This window comes from Panthera leo, chromosome B1 (genome assembly GCF_018350215.1).
Source record: "Panthera leo isolate Ple1 chromosome B1, P.leo_Ple1_pat1.1, whole genome shotgun sequence".
Lineage (NCBI taxonomy): Eukaryota > Metazoa > Chordata > Mammalia > Carnivora > Felidae > Panthera > Panthera leo.
The window spans coordinates 126,698,030-126,722,579 of NC_056682.1; the positions used below are offsets into that span (position 1 = coordinate 126,698,030).

At 36.9% G+C, this 24,550-nt stretch overlaps 1 long non-coding RNA gene across 8 annotated transcripts in view; it reads left to right on the top strand.

The window, feature by feature from the left end:
• Positions 1-24,550, top strand: part of LOC122218037 — a 179,209-nt gene that overhangs the window by 90,284 nt on the left and 64,375 nt on the right. For 6 of the 8 annotated variants that reach the window (XR_006201812.1, XR_006201816.1, XR_006201813.1 and 3 more), the window contains exons 3-4: positions 17,101-17,210; positions 19,644-19,697. This is a non-coding gene — a long non-coding RNA (uncharacterized LOC122218037). Of the gene's footprint in view, positions 1-17,097; positions 17,211-18,353; positions 18,412-19,643; positions 19,698-24,550 lie in introns of all 8 variants that reach the window. The other 2 variants (XR_006201811.1, XR_006201810.1) reach the window with 2 other exon arrangements.

A 24,550-nucleotide genomic window follows, 5' to 3' on the forward strand; every position in this document is an offset into this window, starting at 1 on the left:
AAGGCCTTCCTGAGTAGTTTGCATGTGTTCATATACTGGGACAATGTCCTGCTAATACAGAACAATAGATCTGTCATGTATTTCTCCTGCAAGTAGATGTGAGTCTGAAGTTCCTAAATATAGGATTTAAGGGCTGTCTTCCCCTCAGTGACCATCTTTACTTAAGTCTTAACAAACAACAGTAAGGAAATGTACATAGACACTAAAGTGTAATGAAGTTGATTATTTGAGTTGGAAACTCAAATGAGTTAAAGAACTGTGTTGGCTAAATAATAAAGCTGCCTGGCATTATTTTCAGTCACACTTCAGCTAATATGAAAGACACAGTACAGAATATCACATGGCTATAAAACATTTGAAACACATAGCTTAAGAAATATTTAGGAACAGAAGCCAAAAGTTATGCCCTTGTACCTCGGCAGAACACTTGAGGATAGCACTTTCTTTTAAATCATAGTTGAGAAAATATAAGATATATTTTACATCTATTGTGCATTCCTGGGAGGATAAGCTAACTTTTAATTTTCAAAAAAATGGAGAAAATGAAAAGATGTTCTTTATAATCATCTGTGAGTGTTTGTAATAGATCTGTGCTATTGGTTTAAAATCTCTCTTGATTGCTCATAACTTTGATATTGGAGAAAGTGAAGAAAGAGAAATGCAAATTTATTTCTTCTTTATGTCTTTCTCAGGTAGGCAAAACCAAATAAACAAATTAACAAAAACTATCCAACAAAACACTATTTCTAGGTAAGAACTGCATTTGAAAGTAATTAATTGTACATGACACTTTCTATCACCTAAACAGAGTAACTCTGTCTTGGGTTGTATTTAATCCCTTAGTATTCAATATTAAAAACTGAACCTGACAATCTTTGAGTAGCATTAATTAATATACATTTGTGTGGCATTTGATAAATCTAAGAGCAATATTTAAATGGTATACCAAAGCCATAATATAACAAAAGATGAACTTCACAATTCTATCAGACCTTTGTAGATACTTGCATAATTCTACCTGCTAACTTTCTTCTATTCTATATAAATAAAATAGAGGTAGAAAAGAAGTCTATGGTAAATACTGAAAATTTCTTTGTTTTTCTTCTACCTTCTCTCTTTTATTGAGTCTTAGATTCTATTGAAATCTTAGGGTTCTTTGTCTTGTAGATATGCATGTATAACTCCTATTAACATCAATTTCATTGCATGAAAATTGTTAGTTCTCTGCACAATTGAAAAGAAGATTGATCCCTTTATAGCTTTTATGTTTTCTTTCAGTAGGTAGGTGTTTGAAGATGGACAACTTAAAATTGTTTCTAATGGCAAGATGATAGTCAAAGAAGTGAGCTTATAAATCTATAAGAAATTTCTCCTCTAATGACATATCATTGACCTCAGAGTCATGGAAGAGTTCAAGGTCAACCAGTGAGACACTCACAGTGGTCAACTATTTTTGACTGACTGACACTTGTTTTTTAACCTTTGAAAATGTGATTTCATGTTTATCAAACTTTGACATAAAGCATTGTGTGCAATATAGAAATAGGGACCTTATGCTATGGCTTTCTAATATAAATTTGACAGACAATATATTGGCATCCTCTTTCGGACAGATCAGTGTCAAGGGGGCAGGAGGTCAGGAACGAACAGTCTTATTGAATAGGTTTCAGTCAGAGAAGACAGGTTCCACAGGAAAACTGCCTTTCCAAATGGTCCCATTTGTAGACCTAAGACATTGCAACTTAACTCTCTCTACTCTTCCTATTGTTTGGCAACAGGGAGTTAGAACAAATCAGTAACCTATGCACATATGCCAAAGATGACATGAGATCATTGTGTACTGTACAATGAAAAGGAATCCAGAGAGAGTTTTATGTGGGTGCTGGGGCTGATCCTAGAAAAAAGGGTAGTAGGAAAAGTTTGTCCTTATGACTTTTTATGCCTTACTACTTTATTTTTCCTCCCTCATGGTTACTCTTCTTGAATATTTCTTGCATTTTCACCAGTAAAGTGTTAGCTGGTAAGTGCTTGGTGTCTGAACCTATTCCAGAATATCTGAAAGTGTCTTGAAATCTGTTATTTTGGCCTTCTTAAACTGTATAGTACGTACTTGGCTTTAATGCTCTCACATCTGTCTTTCCTACTCCTTGTTTTGACTACAGAAACCAACATTTGAAGAAACATGTGTTTCTTTATCTCATATTTGCCAGTGGGTTTGTTTGCATGGAATCCTTGAATCTGAAGGAGTTTATCAATAAGCAATTGGTTTGCTACTTTAGTAACTTACTGGGTTTTGCACTAGGTTTGGCGATTCTTTGGCACTTCTTATATCTCAAAGAAATCACATTAAAAATTATTTTGTTTTGAAAAAACAACATTTTAGAAAAGTGCCCCTTAAACTCCCCGTGTCTTCTGAGGGAAGATAATAACTCAAGCATAAAGATATTTTAACATATATGACTTCATTATATAGAGATTTCAATGTGGTTTTGGGCTATAATCATGGCTTGTATTAAAATCAGTTGTTATTATTGCTAAATCCTTTGAAAGTAAGTTGGAGACATCACTATATTTTATTCTTTTTTTTTTTAATTTAAATTTTAGTTAACATACAGTGAATCTTGGTTGCAGGAGTAGAGTTCAGTGATTCATCACTTACATATGACACCCAGTGCTCATCAGAACAAATGCCCTCCTTAATGCCCATCACCCATCTAGTCTGTCTCCCACCCATATCCCTCCATCAACCCTTGGTTTGTTCTCTATAATTAAGAGTCTCCATGATATTTTATTCTTTGTCATGTTGGTATGTGTCTCACTCCTACAAAATCTTAATAGTATTTTCCCCAGAATTTAAAATGAATATAATAATAGTTTCTAAAATATAGTCCATATTCAAATTTCCTCAATTATCCCCCAAATACCCTTAATATAGCTATACATCTTTCTTCCCTCCCTTCCTCCCTCTCTCCTTCTCTCTCTCTCTCCTTACCCTCTTCCTTCCTTCCCTTCCTTCCTTTCAATCCAGAGTCTAATCAAGGATTATACATTGCACATAGTTATTATTAGATTAAAGGAGATTAAAAAGTCTAAATAGTCTCCTTTAGAATATTTCTAGTCCCACTATTTTTATTTTATCAGGATCTTTGTATTTTTGAAGAGTCTAAGCCAAGGTAATTGTCCTGTAGAATGTTCCACAACTGGGATTTTTCTGATTATTTCCTAATGATTAGATTCAGGTTAATGTTTTTTGGTAAGAATACAACATAGGTTATATTGAGGAGATTCACATTGAAATGATAATTTCTAGCTCTATATAATAGGCACATATTCACATATTTTGAATTACCTATTCAAAATTTTAAAAATTCTGTGTCAATTAGAAACAAGAAAAAAATTTATATTTTGTTAATTATGGATAAATAAAACATTTAATATTTTTATTAATTTTTCTTTTATGAATTTATTCATTATTTCTCTTATCCATCAAACAAATTAGCTTATCAATGTACTTTTACCAGTTTTATCAAATTTAGTGCCAATATCTCTGAAAGGACCCTCTTGTCATTTTTAAATGTGAAATTGAAAATAAAAAACACAGGCTCCATGCTGGGTGTGGAGCCTGCTTCAGATTCTCTCTCTCCCCCTCTCCCCCTCCGCATGCTCTCTTTCTTTCTCTCTTAAAAAGTGGGTGGAGCACGTGGGTGGCTCAGTTGGTTAAGCAACCGACTCTTGGTTGTCAGCTCAGGTCATGATCTCACAGTCGTGATATGGAGCCCTGCTTCAGGCTTGTGCTGGACATGGAGCCTGCTTGAGATTCTCTCTCCCTCTCTCTCTCTACTTCCTCCCCCCTGCCCCCTGGCTTCTGCTCTCTCTCTAAAAAAAATAAAATAAAAAAAACAGTACAAAATAAACTCTCTTTTCTTCTCTCTTCTTTTGTAGTTAATAGATGGCTTCTAAGTGGTTCCTTAAACTTCCTGTGCAGTACAACCTGTGTATGCCTGTTATGTGACATCAGCTAGCATTTTGTAGTTTATGCTGGGCTTTATTTTAGCTTTAATCATTAGGCACCTACAAAATGTGTTCATTGATGCACACACATCAAACATCTTAGTAATTAAGTATCTTTATGATGAGGAATATCATGAGTTAAAATGGAAAAAAAAATAGAATTTTGCCATACCAACACATGATATAGGTATAGGCAGGTAAATTTTCAGAACTTAAAACTATCTAAAAATTCTTGACGCTAATTAGCAGGTAAGCAAATTTGATGGGTAGGTAGAGGAAGATGGGACGCAACCCACCACATGTTTGGTTGATCCTCGATATAACCTAAGTTATTTAATTTAGGTTTACTGTAGGATATGGAGAGAAGCAGAAAAAGTAGTTTATAGTCTCTATCTTGAAAAGGACATTCCTACTTCTCGGAAGATAAAAAGTTGTGTAACTAGTCTAGTGATGGTTTTAGGGGAACTACAACGTTTAATTGTGTATTAATGTCACCTATTTCATAATAGATGTTAATAGATCATTAGTAGTTAGTAGACATTAAGAAGATGTTCAGTTGAAGTTTGAAAGAGAACAGAGTGTGACATCCAGAGTATCCAAGATGTCTCCCAAAAGTAGCAAATGTTTTGGTGGATCTTGTCCTTAATTTTCTAGGCTCAAACACATCATTTTGTCAACACTTAAAAAATAAGGACATATCTGTAGTCGATTGTTTCCCAATATTTGTTACTTTCCCTGAATAAGGATAATGTATTGCCACCTTCTTGAACGCCGGTGAGGCTAGGTGACTTGCCTTGCTGATATAGTTTCTGGGTAGAATTTTTTCATGTTCTGTTTCTCTGGTGGTACTACAACAACCTATGATGTTCCCGATAGGAGATATTCTGTAAGGCTGGGATTCCAGGGGAGGATCACATGGACCAGATCTGTAGATGCCTGTGTTGTAATCACTAAGGTTTGGGAGGGGGGGTCATTTATCTCAGAATAACTTCTGTTCTGATGGATGAAATCTCTCAAAGATGCTCTAATATTAGCCAAGACTTATGTGTATACTGAGACAAATTTTCCCACATAAAGTAAAAATAGAATCCACGTGGCCAGAATACTTTTGTGTGCATGACCATTACATTCTTACACTGAGATAGAGCTGCAGTGGAAAGTTGAATTATAGACCCAATATCCTTGGTCATGAATTTTTGTTCTTTGAGAGTGGATTTCGTTTCAGGAAATAGCTCTAACCAAAATTATTTGGAACTAAATGTAATGTATTAAGGTGGTTACAATTTACAATTTCAGAAAAATAGCTATGAGTGGGAGAGCAGTTGTCAACTTCCTTCCTGCAAATAGCAGGAATTCTCATCCCTCCTTTTGCCAAAATACTCACAGATTTTAAAAATAAGTTTTGTGATATTTGACATTATTTTAATTAGATCTAAGATGTCCTCATTCTGTAATGTCCTATAATTTTTTTTTCCTGATGATTTACAATGTTGTCCTTCATCTGAGATGTAATTTCCATTCTGGCTAACCAAGTTTTGACAAGGTCAGGGTGACTACTTTAGAATAAGGTATACAATGGAGTCAGACATTTTCTCTACCATTTTTTTTTTACATTTTTTTTTTAATTTTTTTTTTAACGTTTTATTATTTATTCTTGAGACAGAAAGAGACAGAGCATGAACAGGGGAGGGTCAGAGAGAGGGAGACACAGAATCTGAAACAGGCTCCAGGCTCTGAGCTGTCAGCACAGAGCCCGACGCAGGGCTTGAACTCACTGACCGCGAGATCATGACCTGAGCCGAAGTCGGCCACTTAACCAACTGAGCCACCCAGGTGCCCCTTTAATTTTTTTTTTTTTTTACATTTATTTATTTTTGAGACAGAGAGAGACAGAGCATGAACGGGGGAAGGGCAGAGAGAGAGGGAGACACAGAATCGGAAGCAGGCTCCAGGCTCTGAGCCATCAGCCCAGAGCCCGACGAGGGGCTCAACTCACGGACCGTGAGATCGTGACCTGAGCTGAAGTCGGATGCTCAACCGACTGAGCCACCCAGGCGCCCCTCTCTACCATTTTTGAAACTATATGAACTTTAAACCACTGACTGATAAGTAAATAATTCTAGCAAACTGTCTTATAGCCACTCAAAAAGGCTAAAAACACAAAATTAAGTCCCATTTTTTAATTACAAAATTGTTTTAATGTTTACTTTTTTTGAAAGAGAGCGCGAGACAGAGTGTGAGTGCGGGAGGGGCAGAGAGTGGGAGGGGCAGAGAGAGGGGAACGTAGACTAGGAAGCAGGCTCTGGGCTCCAAGCTGTCAGCACAGAGCCTGACACAGGACTCGAACTCATGAACTATAAGATCATGACCTGAGCGGAAGTCGGATGCTTAACCGACCCAGCCGCCCAGGCGCCACAAGCCTCATTTTTAAAATACAAATACATTCATAGATTTGTCTCTTTTGATTAGGTAACTTTGTACATCATAATGATTTTTTGTTTTGTTTTGTTAGCTGAGTCTCAAACCTATGCTTGTAGAATTCATTTAATGAAAGCAATTTCTTCCCTTTGGAGTATTATTAAGATGGATTTTTGTAATCTTAGTGCAGTCCTTGGATTCACTAGGGGAATTTAAATTTTCAATACCCAATTGAAATTAATATATTAGAAGTATAAACTCAAGTGTTTATTTGCATACTAACTTTTGCTGAAGATACATATGTCCAAAATATTTGATAAAAAATCTACCTACCCAGGTTAAGGATACCCAGAGCATCAGTCTGAAGGAAAATCCACTCAGTATTCTTTATCCAATCTTCAGTTATAGAAAAAAGTTTGTTAGGTTATAAGCATTTTTTTTTTTCCCCATTTAGTGTATACTTGCCAAGTTGGGGGCAATTCAGCATCCCAGTCTGTCTTTAATAGAACTCTTGTGTCCTGGTTGGAGAATCTCCATTGTTTGTATACTTCATGAGAGATTGAACTCACTTCCCACTGTGGAAACTGAGGGGGTCAGGGCATGTGATTTAGACCTGGCCAAACAGACACTTCTTTCTCTCAGGACTTTGGAATTTTGAGTGAAAGACACAAAGGGTGGCAAAAGGTTATTCATTGCATCTGTGATCAAATCTTTCTTGCTTAGGGACCATTGCTGCTGTTTTTTTGGCCTTACCCTTAGAAACCCCCCACTTACTATTTTAAAAAGCTGATTCTTTAGCCCTTGTCAATTCTATGGCTCTTCTGATTTGCTTCTAGTACATTATCTTCTGCTAAAGTTAGTCATAGTCAGTTTCTTTGGCTTGTAACCAAGAAACATTTCTATTGAAGACAATGGGAAGAGTTAAAGTTTTTTAAATTTACATGATAATGAATAAGTAACACTCAGTTTGAAGGTTCAGGAGACTACAGATTTAAAGCAACAAGCAGATTTCAAATTTTTGTCCATCAAATCAGCAAGGATGAAAAAGAGAAAACAAGACACTAAGGAGAGAAGTGGGAAAGCCTCACATGCAGTGTTGATAGGATATAAGTTGAAATATTAATTTATACTACAGTACAATTAATACTATATATAGTATAGTACATCTGTAGTATAGTATAGTACAGTTTGGTATAAATTAACTTTTAACATGAGCATATCCTTTGATTTAGCAATCCTGCTCCAATTACTGACTTTTAAAAAATAACAGCCCTTCATGCTTTTGCATATTTGCTGTCCAGTTTTCTCAACACCATTTGTTGAGGAGACATTCTTTTTCCCATTGGATATTTTTTCCTGCTTTGTCAAGGGAAACAAAAACAAAAATAAATTATTGGGACTACCTTGATATAAAAAGCTTTTGCAAAGTAAAGGAAGCAATCATTAAAACTAAAAGGCAACCTACAGAATGGGAGAAGATATTTGCAAATGATATATCTGATAAGGGGTTAATATCCAGAATATATAAAGAACTTACAGGGGCACCTGGGCAGCTCAGTCAGTTAAGTGTCCAACTCCAGCTCAGATCATGATGTGGCAGTTTGTGAGTTCAAGCCCCACATCAGGCTCTCTGTTGTCAGCGTGGAGCCTGCTTCAGATCCTCTGTCTCTCTTTCTCTGCCTCTCCCCAACTATGAAACTCCCTCTCTCCCCCTCTCTCTCTCCCTCTCTCTCAAAAATAAACATTAAGAAGAAAAGAACTTATAAAACTCAATACCCCAAAAATAAATGATCCAGTTAAAAAATGGGCAGAGGACATGAATAGACATTTTTCCAAAATGACATACACATGGCCAACAGACACATGGAAAGATACTCAATATCACTCATCATCAGGGAAATGCAAATCAAAACCACAATGAGGGAAGCCTGGGTGGCTTAGTCTCTTAAGTGTCGGGCTTCGACTCAGGTCATGATCTCGAGCCCCAAGTCAGACTCTCTGCTGTCAGCACAGAGCCTGGAGCCTGCTTTGGATCCTCTGTCCCCCCTCTCTCTCTGCCCCTCCCCCACTGGTTCTCTCTCTCTCAAAATAAATAAATAAACTTAAAAAAAACTACAATGAGATATCACCTCACAACCTGTCAGAATGGCTAAAATAATAACACATGAAACAACACTATTGGCAAGGATGCAGAGAAAGGGGAATGCTCTTGCACTGTTGGTGGGAATGCAAACTGGTGAAGCCACCTTGGAAAGCAGTATGGAGGTTCCTCAAAAAGTTAAAGTAGGACTTCTCTACAATCCAGTAATTGTACTACTAAGTATTTAGCCAAAGAATACAAAAATATTAATTCAAAGGTATACAGGTACCCTGGTATTTATAGCAGTATTATCTATAATAGCCAAATTATGGAAGCAGCAAGTGTCTAGTATATACATATGTGTGTGTATATGTATAATGGAATATTACTCAGCCATAAAAAGGAACAAATCTTATTTGCAATGACACAGATGGAACTAGAGAGTATTATGCTAAGCAAAATAAGTCAGTCAAACCATATCATTTCATTCATATGTGGAATTTAAGAAACAAAGCAGATGAGCAGAGGGACAAAAAAAAAGAGAGAGGCAAACCAAGATATAGACTCTTAACTATAGGGAACAAACTGATGGGGACAAGAAGGGAAGTGGGCATGGGGATGGGCTAAGTAGGTGATGGGGATTAAGGAGTGCACTTGTGATGAGTACCAGGTGTTGTATGGAAGTGTCAAATAACTATATTGTACACATGAAATTAATATTACACTGCATGCTAACTAACTGGAATTTATATAAAAACTGAAAAAAAAAGCCCCCGTTAGAAATATATATATGCACAGCGATTCTCACTGAAGCAGTTGGAGAATATAAAATTGACAAAACCCCAAATTTCCGTCAATAAGAAATTGTTTAAATAAATTGTAGTGTATACATACAATGTTGTGTTTAGTAGCAATTAAAATACATAGGAATATATTTGATGACAGAGAAAAATATCCATGACTTTTCTTGATAGACATAATTTTAAAATAATTTCAGATTTATTAAAAAAAAAAAAAAGTGCTGAGGCACCTGGCTGGTTCGGTCGGTTAAGTAACCGACTCTTGGCTTGGACTCAGGTCATGATCTCATGGCTCATGAGATTGAGCCTGGAGTCGGACTATGCACTGACAGGGCAAAGCCTGCTTGAGATTCTCCCTCCCTCTCTCTCTGCCTCTCCCACTCACTCTCTCAAAGTAAATAAGCATTTTTAAAATAAAAAAAAAAAGTGTTACAATTTATATGACATTTCAAGGGACTCTGGATAGCTGAAATTCTTGAAAAAGAACAAAGTTAAAGGTCCTATACTTCCTAACTTGAAAACTTATTATGAATTTGAAATAACCAAGACGGTGTGGTATTGGCATAAAGACAGACGTATATGTCAATGAAACAGATTAGTCAAAAATAAACACTCACATATATGATCAAATGATTTTCAACAAGGATGCCAAGACCATCCAGTGGGGAAAGGATAGTTTCTTCAACAAATGCTGTTAGGAAAACTGGATATCGACATGCAAAAGAATTAAGTTGGACCTTATTTAATGCCATGTACAGAAATTAACTCAAAGGGATCAGAGACCTAAAACTGAGACCTCAGTTAGTGATAGAATTACCACATTATCCAGCAATTCCAATTCTGGATATATATCCAAAATAATTGAAAGTAGAATCTCAAAGAGATATTTGCACACCTGTGTTCGTAGTAGCACCATTTATAATAGACAAGAGGTACAACAACCCAAATGTCTACTGGTGAATGAATGGATAAAGGTATGTGGATATGAATAGTATATACAATTTAGTCTTTAAAAAATGAAATTCTGACTATTATGGACTGAATAGTCATAATTTCTATGTTCCCTAGAAATTCAGATGTTGAAATCTTAATCCCCAATGTAATAGTATTAGGAGGGCCTTTGGGAGGTACTTAGGTTTTGATGAGGTCATGTGGGTGGAGACTCCATGATAGAGTTATTGTCGTTATAAGAAGAGGAAGAGGCTAGAGCTTTCTGTTCCCATCATATGTGGACATAGCAAGATGTCTGTAAGTCAGAAAGAAAGCTTTCACCAGAAGTGGACTATACTGGCACTCTGATCTTCCCATTTCCACAACTGTGAGAATTGTCTATGGTTTAAGCTACCCAGTCTATGGTATTTTGTTATAGCAGCCTAAGCTGACTTAAGACACTTAACACACAACAATGTGGATGAAGTTAGAGGACACTGAGCCAAGTGAAAAAAAAACAGTCAAAAAAGACAAATATTGTAAGATCCCACTTGCACAAGGTGTTTAGAGTAGTCAAATCCATAGAGATGGAAAGTCGAATGGGCAGTCACCAGGGACAGGAGGGAGGGGGACATGAAGAGTTATTATCTAATGGGTATAGAGTTTTAGTTTTGCAAAATGAGAAAGTTCTGAAGATTGGTTGCACAACAACGTGAATAACATCTTAACACTACCCAACTTTACATTTTATTTATTTATTTATTTATTTATTTATTTATTTTTAACATTGATTTATTTTTGAGGCAGAGAGAGACAGAGCATGAATGGGGGAGGGTCAGAGAGTTAGGGAGACACAGAATCTGAAACAGGCTCCAGGCTCTAAGCTGTCAGCACAGAGCCCGACGCGGGGCTTGAACTCACAGGCTGCGAGATCATGACCTAAGCCGAAGTCTGACGCTTAACCGACTGAGCCACCCAGGCGCCCCAACTGAACTTCACATTTAGAAGTAGTTAAGATGGTAGATTTTATGTTATGTGTTTTTCACCAGAATTAAGAAATGGAACCACATGAATGAGTTCCAAAAAATAAGTCATTTAAATTTAAAGGGAAAAATCAAGAATGTAGTACAAGTAGTTCCTGTATCCCCCTCACCCAGTTTTGCTTATTGTTTAAAAAAAATTTTTTAAATGTTTATTTTTGAAGGAGAGAGAGAGAGAGAGAGAGTGCGAGCAGGGGAGGGGCAGAGAGAGAGGGAGACACAGAATCTGAAGCAGGCTCTGGGCTCCGAGCTGTCAGCACAGAGCCTGATGGGGGCTCGAACTCACAAACCGTGAGATCATGACCTGAGCTGAAGTCGGATGCTCAACTGACTGAGCCACCTTGGCGCCCCACCCAGTTTTGCTTATTGTTAATGTCTTACATTAGTATGGTACATTTGTCACAAGCATTGAATCCATATTGATACATTATTTTTTTCTGTATCAGTCATTATTTAAAAAAAATTAATTAATTAGAATTTTTTAAATGTTTATTTTTTGAGAGAGAGAGAGAGAGAGAGAGAGAGAGAGAGTGAGACAGAGCACAAATGGGGGAGGGACAGAGAGAGAGGGAGACACAGAATATGAAGCAGGCTCCAGGCTCTGAGCTGTCAGCACAGAGCCCAATGCAGATCTCATGAGCAGTGAGATCATGACCCGAGCTGAAGTCAGACGCCTAACTGACTGAGTCACCCAGGTGCCACTAATTAATTTATTTTTTAATTTACATCCAAGTTAGTTAGCATGTAGTGCAACCATGATTTCAGAAGTAGATTCCAGTGATTCATCCCCTGTGTGTAACACCCAGTGTTCATCCCAACAAGTGTCTTCCTTAATTGCCCCTTGCCCATTTAGCCCATTCCTCCTCCCACAACCCCTGTAGCAACCCTCTGTTTGTTCTCTATACTTAAGAGTCTCTTATGTTTTGTCCCCCTCCCTGTTTTTATATTATTTTTGCTTCCCTTCTCTTATGTTCATCTGTTTTGTATCCTAAATTCCTCATATGAGTGAAGTCATATATTTGTCTTTCTCTGACTAATTTTGCTTAGCATAATACCCTCTAGTTCCATCCACATAGTTGCTGACACATTATTAATAACTAACCTCCACATTATATTCAGATTTTACTATTTTTGTTCCTAATGTTCTTTTTCTGTTCCAGGATCCTATTCAGGATACCACATTACACTTAGGTGTCATGTTTCCTTAGCGTCTTTGGTGTGTGACATTTTTTCACACTTCCTTGTTTTTGAGGAACGCTAGTCAGATATTTTGTAGAATACACCTCAATTTAAAGTTGTCTGGTGTGGGGCGCCTGGGTGGCTCAGTCGGTTGAGCGTCCGACTTCAGATCAGGTCATGATCTCGTCATCCACGAGTTCGAGCCCCACGTCGGGCTCTGTGCGGACAGCTCAGAGCCTGGAGCCTGGAGCCTGTTTCAGATTCTGTGTCTCCCTCTGTCTCTGACCCTCCCCCATTCATGCTCTGTCTCTCTTTGTCTCAAAAATAGATAAACGTTTAAAAAAAATTAAATAAAAAGGAATAAAGTCTGGTGTTTTTCTCATGGTTAGACTGGGGTCATGGGTGTTTGGGAGGATGAGGATGAAGATGAAGTATGGTTCTCATCATATTAAGTGTATTTGCTATCAACTTGGCTTATCACTGATGATATTAACCTTGATCACCTGATCAAGGGAATGTTTGTCAGGTTTCTTCACTGTAAATACACTTTTATCTCTTTCTTCTTTTACTTTCCATACTCTACTCTTTGTAAACAAGTGACTAAGTGCAGCCCAAAATCAAGGGGAGGAGGGAGTTAAGCTTCACCTTCTTGAGGAGGAAAGTACCCACAGAAACTATTTTGGAATTCTTTTGTATGGGAGATTTGTCTCTTTCCCTTTAACTTATTTTTTAAGTCATTTATTTATATCAGTATAGACTTATAGATATTAATTATATACTTTGAGTTATAATTCAATACTATGCTATTTATTTTGCTCTTAAATTGTTTAGTTTTAACTATTGGGACTTTTTTTTTTTTTTTTTTTTTTTTTTTGGTTGGCTCCTGTGTCCCATTATTTAGTTTTTGGATGTTTCCTTACTTTCTGACACTACAAGATGCTCCAGTATCATCTTGTATTTTCCCTCACCTCGTCTTAGAATTGGTCATTCTACAAAGGATCCCTGATTTCTTTTATTGGAGAATGGTATTAGAAACCAAGTTCTGAAATGTTTGTTGAAAATGTTTGTTGCCACTGGAGTATCATTGCTTCTAAGCCCTGGACAGAACTAAAAAATATTTGTATGTGTACTAACCTGTGTATGTACACATTTGCATCAGTATTGCTTTACCCATCTCTATCTACAGTAACCTAAAACAGTTCATACTGGGGGCTGAGTGGCTCAGTTGGTTAAGTGTCTGACTCTTGATTTTGGCTCAGGTCATGACCTCATGGTTCATGAATCTGAGCACTGCATCAGGCTTCATGGTGACAGCTTGGAGCCTGCTTGGGATTCTGCCTGCCTCTCCCCTGCTTACTCTCTATCTCTGTCTCAAAAACAGAAAACAAAAAACAAACAAGCAAAACCCAGTTCATACTGATGTCTTCAAATCTAATCTAGCATGCAGTGTTCCTTCTTGCCTTCTCCTTTTACATCTCTACATTCTTCTTTTCCAATAGTGAGAAGCCTCCTCCCACCATCAGCCATACATTTACTAATTTGTTCAATCCCAGCACATGTGTAACAGTATCAGAATCATTAGCTTTTACTCCAGTATGAAATGACAGTACTTATGTCGTTCCTTTTTGCTTTAGTTTTACAGTGTGAAGGTGTGAAGTTATTAAAAGGTGATTTTCAAGAAAGTGCTTAAATTTTACTCTTAAAAAATGTTTTGAAATTATACAAAATATATACAACTACATTATTATTATGAAAGATTGAGGGAATGTAGAGGATAAGACACAAAATATGGCTAGGAGTTTGGTTTATATCTTTCTTAATTTTTTTTTTAATGTTTATTCATTTTTGAGAGACAGAGCATGAGCAGGGAAGGGACAGAGAGAGAGGGAGACACAGAATCAGGAAATAAATATGTCATGCTCTCTTTGACAGCTGTAGGAGAGAATATTCCTTTCTTTTTCTAGCTTCTGGTGTTCGTTGGTAATACCTGGCGTTTTTTGGTTGGTAGATGCAGTGCTCCAGGCACTTGACCATCATGTCCCTACGGATCTTCGCAATATCTTCTCTCTGTGGGTGCCCCTGCTTACACAATGTTTCTCTCTCTTGTAAGGACACCACTCATATTGGATTGGGGGCCATTCGACTTGTGTATGACCTCATCTTAACTAATCTGCAATTAACATTTTTTTTTTCAAATAAGGTCACATTCTGAGGTACTGGGGGGTTAGGGCTTTACCACAACTTTTAGGGGGACACAATTCTATCTGTAGCATTGACTTCTCATTTTTTGCTATCAAAGCCATTAAAATGAGAATGAGTGTGAGTACTTTTTTGTGTATGTGTGTGATAGTCTTGAATTATCAGGTCAAATGGTGCGTGCCTTATATTTTTGTAACATTCTGCAAAATTGTCTTTACAAAAAGATTCATTCATCTGCCATCTTCCCGACACTGTGTGAGAGAGCCCGTTCCACACATGCCTATGAATACTTACTGTTATTGTTTAAAAAAAAATATTGCCTTTCTATTGGGACAAAACATGATCTTAATAAAGTGGCAGATACAATATTTCCCTTTTTGGCTCTAAAGTAGCTTTGATTGTGTTCTAAATCTTTCAAAGCCTATTTTAACTTTTTTTCCTTCAGAACTCAGAGGGGCAAAAAAAAGCTAACTCTTGGGTCTCAGTATCAGAGAGACCCATTCTTCCTTCTGTCCTCTCATCTGTCATCTGGGCTCTGCTCCAATCTCAAATTCTTTATTTCTTTTCCCAACTAAAAACAAATAAAAGTGGAAAAAATCTCCTGGATACATCAATGGATGCAAAAAGGTGTTGGGGATGGGGTTGATAAATGCTATTTATGCTAGCAATTTCTGAGCTTCAGTTAAACTGGTTAAAAGTTCCATCAATCACCCCTTATTTCCTAGTTAGACTTTTGTAGACTCTTGCAAAAGTGACCATTGTCATCTAAGAACACATCCTCAGAGTTTGGGGAGGGTACAGTAGCAGTTTTTCCAGGGATAGTGACTCCCATGTATGATTTACCATCTCTTGTGAGGCCTCCTGGTACCTGTACCTGTGCTTGATGCATAGAACTCCAGACACAGTTGATGAAACCATGAATGAGCGGAAATTTTTACATCATAGCCACCTACATCAACCTGCTTTCTCCCTCTACCAGGTGAAAGTCTCCTTCTATTTTAAAAGAGAAGCATCTCTATCTTCACCGTGGCAGGCCAAAACTTTACAAAGGTTAACAGATGTCCAGTAGATTTTCAGAGGGTTGCCCTAGAGAACTGAGTACTAACCAGTATGTGAAAGAACTGCCTAAAGCCAGGAGAAGAACCCACCAAAAAATTAGGGGGAACAGTAACCAGGGCTCAGATAGGGTCAGGGGTAGAATCTGCTCCCATCAGCTACAGTGGAAAACCTCAAAATCCACAGGGTAGTGGACAGAGGAGTTTAGTACTAGAGTAAACACAGCACTTGTCCCTCCTAACAAATGTTGAAAACAAGACCCAAAAGGATTAAGTAAAACTCAGAAATGTTTATAGGAATACAAAAATATCCAGGAACCGGAAAGCTAACATTCACAATTTCAGGGATCAGTGAAAAATTACCATGCAAAGAAGCAGGCAGATATCATGCATAATGAGGAGAAAAATCAGTTAATTAAAACCGACCCAGAGTGGCACAGATATTACCACCAGCAGATAAGGACATTAAAATAGTTTTACTGCAATCTATGCCATAGTTTAAAAAGCTAAAGGGAAGATTAAATGTGTTGAGACATAAAAGATTAAAAAAAGCAAATCAAATTTCTAGAGATGAAAACTCTAACGTCCGAGAGAAAAAATACACTGGAGGAGGGGCACTCAGTCAGTTAAGTGTCTGGGTCTTGATTTTGGCTCAGACCATGATCTCACGGTTGTAGAACTGAGCCCCACATCAGGCTCTGTGCTGATGGTGCAGATCCTGCTTGGGATTCTCTCTCTCCTTCTCTCTCTCTCTGCCCCTACACCCCTGCCCCTCAAAATAAATAAATAAATAAGTAAATAAGTAAATAAATAAATAAAAATAAATAAATAAATATAAATAAATAAATAAATAAAAACTTAAAAAAATACACTGGAGGGAATATAAACTACATATCGCAGAAGAAAATATTAACAAACCTGCAGACTGAAATAGAAACTATCCAAAATGAAACATAGAGAAAAACTTAAAAAAGGAACAGAGTATTAGTTATGAGAAAAAACTTCAAGAAACCTAATGTGCATGTAATTTAAGTCCCTGAAGGAATTTAGAAAAAATATTTGAAGAAATAATAGCTGAAAATTTCCAAATTTGATGAAGATCATAAACCTATAGATCCAAAAATTTCAGTAATCTCTAATCACAAGAAACAGAAAATGGCATCATGGCACATAATAAATTGCTCAAAACCAGTGGTTTTGAAAAGAAAAATATGAAAGGAGCCAGGATGAAAAAACATGTTATGTATATGGAGGAACAAGAATAAGCGTGACATCAGATTTCTTTTAAAAAAACAAGTCACATTTAAGAATACAGTGAAGCAACAACTTTAAGGTACCAGAACAAAAAGCTAGAATTCTATATCCAGCAAAATGTTTCTCATCAGCAGATTTGTGGTACAAGAAGTGCTAAAGGAAGTCTTTCAACAAGAAAATGATACCAGATAAAATTGTGCATCTACACAAAGGAATAAAGGCATGGGAAATGCCAATTGCATAGGTAAGCATATGACTTTTTTTCTGTTATTTAAATTTTTAAAAAGATAATTAACTAAACAAAATTAATAATAGTGTACGTGGGGATAATACATATGTAGGACCAAAATGTAGGACAAAAAGAGCAGAAGGGTTGCCAAGGGAGAAATGGAAATAATACTCTTGTAAGGTTCTGATGCTATATGTGAAGTGACATACTATCACTTGAAGATAGTGATAAGTTAAAATGAGTCCGTGGTGATGGCCCTTAAGCCACCATTAAAATAATCAGGCAAAGATTTATAGCTAATAAATTGGAAAAGGAGAAAAAAAAGGAACCATGGAAAAGGATTAATCCAAAGGACGTCTGAGAAAAGGAAGAGAGAGAGAGCCAAGAACAGGTGGGACAAATAGAAAACAAATATCAAGATGGTAGATTTAGACCTAATGCTGCCAATAATCACATTACATACAATTGGTTTAAGGTCATAATGGGACATTATAAAGGTGCAGGTATTGGTTTTCCACAAATATTCTTCCCCTTTCTCAAATAATAAAACTTCTGACTACTACCTGTGTACATGATTGCCCAATAGAGACAACATTTCCCAGCCACCCTTGCAGCCAAATGTAGCCATATGACTACATCCTGGCCAAAGATCCAAAAACACAAGCGTTGTGTACATTTCTAAGATGTGCCCCGAAAAGGAGTGGTCTTGTGCACTCTATTTTTTCCCCTTTTCCACAGTTTGGGAGATGGTGAGAGCCATCTTAGCCAACGTGGACCATCTTGTAATCGGATAAAGAAACGACATGTCAAGAACGGCAGGGTTACACTAGCAACCCTTGGCTGTATACCTCAGAACTACTTCAGGAGAGAACAATAAACTTCTACCACATACAAGCTGCTTTCTTAATATGGTTTACCCCAAAGCATACTCTGAGATAAGGACTTGTTTGCCATTAATTTATTTGGGAAGTCATCCTAGGAAGCAAAGGCAAGAGAGAAAAGGCAATAAAGGTGCACTGATGTGTGGGTAACTGCTGGAGGCACATCCTATGGGATATGCTCCAAGAAACTCATCTTAAAATAACCCAGCTCTATTCAGGGATTCTGGGACATTTACTGACTAACTCCCTTTCCCACTGGATGGTGTTTCTTCCCTAGGGGATTTACTCTCCAGGGCTGTCACTTTTCCAGAAACTGCCTTCATGTGCCACTTCAGGTGAAGCTATCAGCAGTGTGGGGTAGCATCATGTCTGGGTAATAGAGTATTATTCTTGTGAGTATGTTTTCTCATGTGAAAGTAGCCCAGCTGTCACAATTAAAATGGAAAATTTCTGGGGCACCTGGGTGGCTCAGTCAGTTGAGTATCCAACTTCGGCTCAGGTCATGATCTCATGGCTCATGGGTTTGAGCCCAACATCGGGCTCAGTGCTGACAACTCAGAGCCTGAAACCTGTTTTGGATTCTGTGTCTGCCCCTCTCTCTCTGCCCCTCCCCTGCTTGCACTCTGTCACTCTCTCTCTCTCTCTCTCTCTCTCTCAAAAATAAATAAACATAGGGGCGCCTGGGTGGCTCAGTCGGTTAAGCGGCCGACTTCGGCTCAGGTCATGATCTCACGGTCTGTGAGTTCGAGCCCCGCATCGGGCTCTGTGCTGACAGCTCAGAGCCCGGAGCCCGTTTCAGATTCTGTGTCTCCCTCTCTCTCTGACCCTCCCCTGTTCATGCTCTGTCTCTCTCTGTCTCAAAAATAAATAAACGTTAAAAAAAAAATTAAAAAAAAAAAATAAATAAATAAACATAAAAAATTTAAAAACATGGAAAATTTCTAATAAGAAAATTGTAATTATTTACTATTTTGCTCCAGAGATATTGGACTCAATCCTTTAAAAATAGTGCAGAATCACTACTTTTTTGATATTGCTTTATGGAATAAGAATAAGCATTAAGCACTCAGATTTGTGTAATCAACTAACACTTCACAAATTTGGTGTAAAAGCATTAATTTATGGCCTTTGTAATTTTAGTAATTACCTATTTTCCATTATTTTATTAAAATTTTCAAGGTCTAGCTGGTCATTTCTTTTGCTATTTATTATGGATATTCTGGCATCATGAGTTAGGTAATAATACCATAAATACTCAGCTTCTTTACTTGTTTGTCACATCACAAATTCCCAGACACCATACCTTAAATATTTTTACTAGTAAGCGTAGTATGCATTTTATGTTGGGGTAATAAGTTATGTGCCCAGTACGTGGCCTCTGGTTTCTCATTTAATGCACAGTAGGTGTAAATTAATATATCACAGCACAGCTTTTCTGAGGGCTATAACTAGACTGTGCCTACAGCTGGTTTGCAGTAGAGAAAAGTCTCTTCTAAAAGAGCTACCACTTTGTGCTCATGTCCAAAATTTAAAGATTTCCTTCTTGGATGTGCCATATGTTTTACAGATTCTACTTTGTAGAACTTTTAAAAAAGGTCTTGGAGAAGCTCAAGAGTTTCAGGTAAGGAATTGTTTGTTTTTACATTGCTAGTAATTGGGAAGTTAATTTTTCATTACTAAGGTTTGACAAATATGTACTATAGGGAGATACTAACGTAAGATCTGATAGACATTTCAAAGTTATTTTGGGGGGCACGAAGAATGCTAATAGTTTTTAAAGTTATATTTTGTGAATGTATAAATGGAAATCAGGATATCATTCGAAAATGAATGACTACCATTTAATTTTTAAAAAACATTTCTTTAATGACTACATTTGGATGTACCATTCAAGCCAGTTTTAACACACCTAAGATTTTGGAAATGAGGTTATACAGTTATCCCTTCCATTAAAACAAAGGTTTCAGAATCCAGTACTGCTAGATTCCATCATTACTGCCCAAACCAGATATAAGATATCAGCAACTATATAAGTAAGGTGAAGACTTCCAATGACAAGAATAATTTGAAAGAATACATGATCAGAGTCTTCTGGTGTGACAGCTGATGGTGGATGAAATGGTACTTATTTTCAGGATATGAGTTTTACAGTTATAGAATAATGCTGTAAGATGAAGTTGCAAGAAAAATCATTATTATATACACTGTTCTTGGGAGTATCAGTCAGTGTAAACTTATATGTAGGGTAATTTGGTAATATTTCTCAAAAAACAAAATGTGCCTTTGGTCTAGCAATTCCATTGCTAAGAACTTATCTTACTTGAACTAACATACACAAATAATGTGTACATGGATGCCCATTTCTGCAGATTGTAATGCAAGAACTAGAAGGAACTTAAATATATGTCAACAGGAAATTAAGTAAGTTATAGAACAATCATGCGTGTGATGACATTCAACTATTACAAAGAATGAAGTTTATTTTTATGTACCAATGTGGAAATTTTCCAAAATATATTTTTAAGGGAGAAAAGAATGCAGAAAAGCAGGCATATTATGTTTCTCACATGCATAAAACAAATATGTGTGTGTGTATTTGTATTCTTGTATATATCCCCCAATTTTCTATAATGAAACCCAAGAAACTGTAATTTTATAGTTCATTCTGCAGAGTAAGACTTGAGTTTGGAGTATAGAGAGTTATTTATTTTTTGCTTCCTGCCTTGAGTCTATTTGAATTTATAAAAAGAAAGTCATGTGCGTATGTAGTTTTTATAAAAAAAAATTACATTAAAAATAAAATTGAACTATTTTTAAAGACCTCCAACTTACTGATAATGAAACTATAGACAAAAATAATAACATAGGTTCATTGGAGGCGCCTGAGTGGCTCAGTCAGTTAAGTATCTGACTTCGGCTCAAGTCACGATCTCACGGTTTGTGAGTTTGAGCCCCGGGTCGTCGGGCTCTGGGCTGACAGCTCAGAGCCTGGAGCCTGCTTCACATTCTGTGTCTCCCTCTGTCTGCGCCTCTGCTGCTTGCACTCTGTCTCTTGCATTGTCTCAAAAATAAATAAACATTAAAAAAATTAAAAAAAAAACACATAGGTTCATTGATATTCTAATCCTAATCTTATTCAAACACACTACCTCCAAGGAATGACTTGGGTAAATTGATTTTTTCAGTGTTTAATATTTATTTTTGAGAGAGAGAGAGAGAGAGAGCACGAGCCAGGGAGGGGCACAGAGAGAGGGAGACACAGAGTCTGAAGCAGGATCTAGGCTCTGAGCTGACAGCACAGAACCCACTGGGGGACTCGAACCCACAAAGCGTGAGATCATGACCTGAGTGGAAGTAGGACACTTAACCGACTGAGTCACCCAGGCGCCCTGGTAAATTGGTATTTGATGACTTTTAGTTGTCTCTGATTTTACTTCTTTCATTTGGTTTGTTTGGTTTGTTTATTTACTTAATTCTGGTTTTTTGAGAGTAATCATTTTTCCTGATCTTGTTCTTATAAAATAATACTGGTTTACTAAAGAAGTCTATATAAGTTATAACCACATTTTGCAGGCATGGTTTAGTTTTCCAGTGTGTTAAGTTACAAAATAGCCACAGGCAAATTCCATTCTGGCAAATTCTCCATTATGAGTACTAAGGGATTGGAATGGGTTCTGGGGAGAGTTGCTACAGGATTTGCTAGCCATTGTCTCCATGGGGATCATGGGCTCCTATCTTTCTTTACTGAATTTAGTCTCTGAAAATGGGGCCTGAATATGATGTAGAAAGTTCCTCTCCAAGAAGAGTCCTTGCTTTGTTGCTCAAGCTGCATGGGTGTTTTGAGAACCACTTCTAGTCTGGAAGGAGAGGCTTATTTCTTTTATGCAATTTTTATTAGTGAAGTATTTAAAAATACTTTTATTGTCATTTATATTTTGGAAAGTATTGAAAAATATAAAGATGCAAGTATCAATCCTTTTATCCATCAGCTAGTCAAACATTCACAATCACACCCTCTGGGGACAGTTGTTAATATTATATTAGTATTGAGTATTTTTGTGCATTTGAAATACATAGTTGCATTAGATGCATCTATCACCTTATACTCTTTTTTATCTAAATTATATGCCTTTCCTCTCATTGTTGAAAACTGTTCCTAAACATAAATTTTCACAGATGCCTAATATTCCATTCTGAATTTACCATATTTTGCTCCATTGGCCTAAATTTGGATATTTAAGTCAATTCCATTTAAAATTTTTATCCATTATAAAGAAGGCTGCTAATAAAACTTTCTATAATAATTCCCACCTATAGTTCTGATGATAATTTTATTTGTTTCTGTTTCCTTTTTAAATTTTTGGGCATATTTTGGAATAAGGCTGCTAAGGTTTTTTTTTTTTTTTTTTTCTTACTGCAAGTTTCACATATGTACGCAGGCAAACTAGCCATCTCAGATTAAGGGAAGAGTATTACAGAGATGTCAAGGGTCACTTGAACTGTTAGCATCTGTATTTATTTATCTGCATGCATCAAAATAATGAACAAAAAACTCAGGAAAAAAATTGGACTAAAATGGTTGAAATGACCATAGCTCTCATGTACGGTATTTGGTTCATCATAGTTCTCATCAAGTGCTTTATAAACAAAATAAATTTAAGTGTAATCTTGAGTTGCTGTTTAATAAAGTTGTTTCACTTCAGATTTCATTTGAAGTGAGAGATTTCTTGCTTAAAATATATGAAGGACTATTAAAAAGGGGATTTGATCGTCAAATGACAGCACACAGGGTTAGAGGAAAAGCCTAAGTAAGTCCTGTTTGTGTTATTTACCTCCTAAATCATGTAGAAAATCTGTTTTCTTACAGGGGAATGGAGTTGTTACTCAATTCATGCACAGGTTGATTATCCCCTTTATATGTAAGCAGTCCTCACTTTGTACATTAGTGTGGGGCAGTAAAAATAATTGTGCAAATGATCTTAAAATCCATAGGGGGAAGAATCATGATTGTTCTGTGATCTTTAAATATTTCTTGTCAAAACATTAAAAACACCTTTACTGTTTATACATGTATATACATGGTTACATGTACATTAAGGACACGCGAAGATAGTAAAAGGAATGTTTGGTACACTGTTATATAAAACATATTAATGTGTTTTATTTGTAAAACTTAGGTGTAGTTTCAACAATGCTTGTCTTCTTGTTGTATGACTTACAAGAAGGAGTAAGAAACCTTTCTATGTGTTGGCCAATTGTTGTCCTCATTTTCTTAAATGTTTATTTATTTTGAGAGAGAGAGAGAGAGGGCGAGCGAGCATGTGCACGAGCCGGGGAGGGGCAGAGAGAGAATCCCAAGCAGGGTTTGCACTGTCAGAGCAGAGCTGGACACGGGGCTTGAACCCATGAACCATGAGATCATGGCCTGAGCCAAAATCAAGAGTTGGAGGCTTAACTGACTGAGCCCCCCAGGCACCCCTGTTATATTCCTTTTAAGTTTGGATCACCTCCCCACATTCCCAAATTCCCACTCCTATGGTTGCAGTGTTGGAAAATATATTTGAGAATTCCTTTTATGTGGAGCTTTTTTGCTGGATTCATTTCCTCTGGGACCTATTTATGCTTTTTATCACAATCATTTTTCCCATTTACATTTGTCTTCATGAAGCAGAACTATCCACTTCACTGCCTGTGCATGAGTTGAGTAACAGATGCTCAGTGATCGATCACCAACAAACTTTGAAAAGAAGTGACATGATTGCTTTCTAATCATGATGCATGTCTTTTAGTTATGTCGTGATTTGTGGGCCGAAGACCTAGCAGAGAAGTTAAAACTTCACGTAATGGCACTGAATGTATGTGATAACTGAAAATTGAATTTTTGGAGGACGTGTGTTATTTAACTGATCCGTGGTAACTGAAATTTCTGTATATGCGAATCATGCAAAGCCGGGACTGCCTGTATTCTCTGCTTAAACTGGACTGTCATGATTCTGTCAGAGTTTCTGAGACTGGAGTTAAATGAATTAATATTCATCACAAAACAAAGTGCAAGTCTAATTATCTTGTTTAGTTTGCCAGTGCATGTTATTTTCTGACATGATTCCTGGGTCAAACATTTAAAAAATTTTTTTAACAGAGAGACAGAGAGAGAGAGAGAGAGAGAGAGAGAGAGAATGAGTGGGAGAGGGGCAGATAGAGAGGAAGACACAAAATCTGAAGCAGCCTCCAGGTTCTGAGCTGCCAGCGCGAAGCCTGTCGCAGGGCTCAAACTCATGAACCGCGGGATCATGACCTGAGCTGAAGTCAGACGCTTAACCGACTGAGTCACCCAGGTGACCCTGGGTCAAACATTTTTATTTGTTTGTGAACTATTACAATTCTCATCTTCTGCATCATTGCTATTATTATTTTGTAAATGTTAAGTATGACCATGTAGTACTCAGAAAATTCTGAACAACACGGAGACATTTT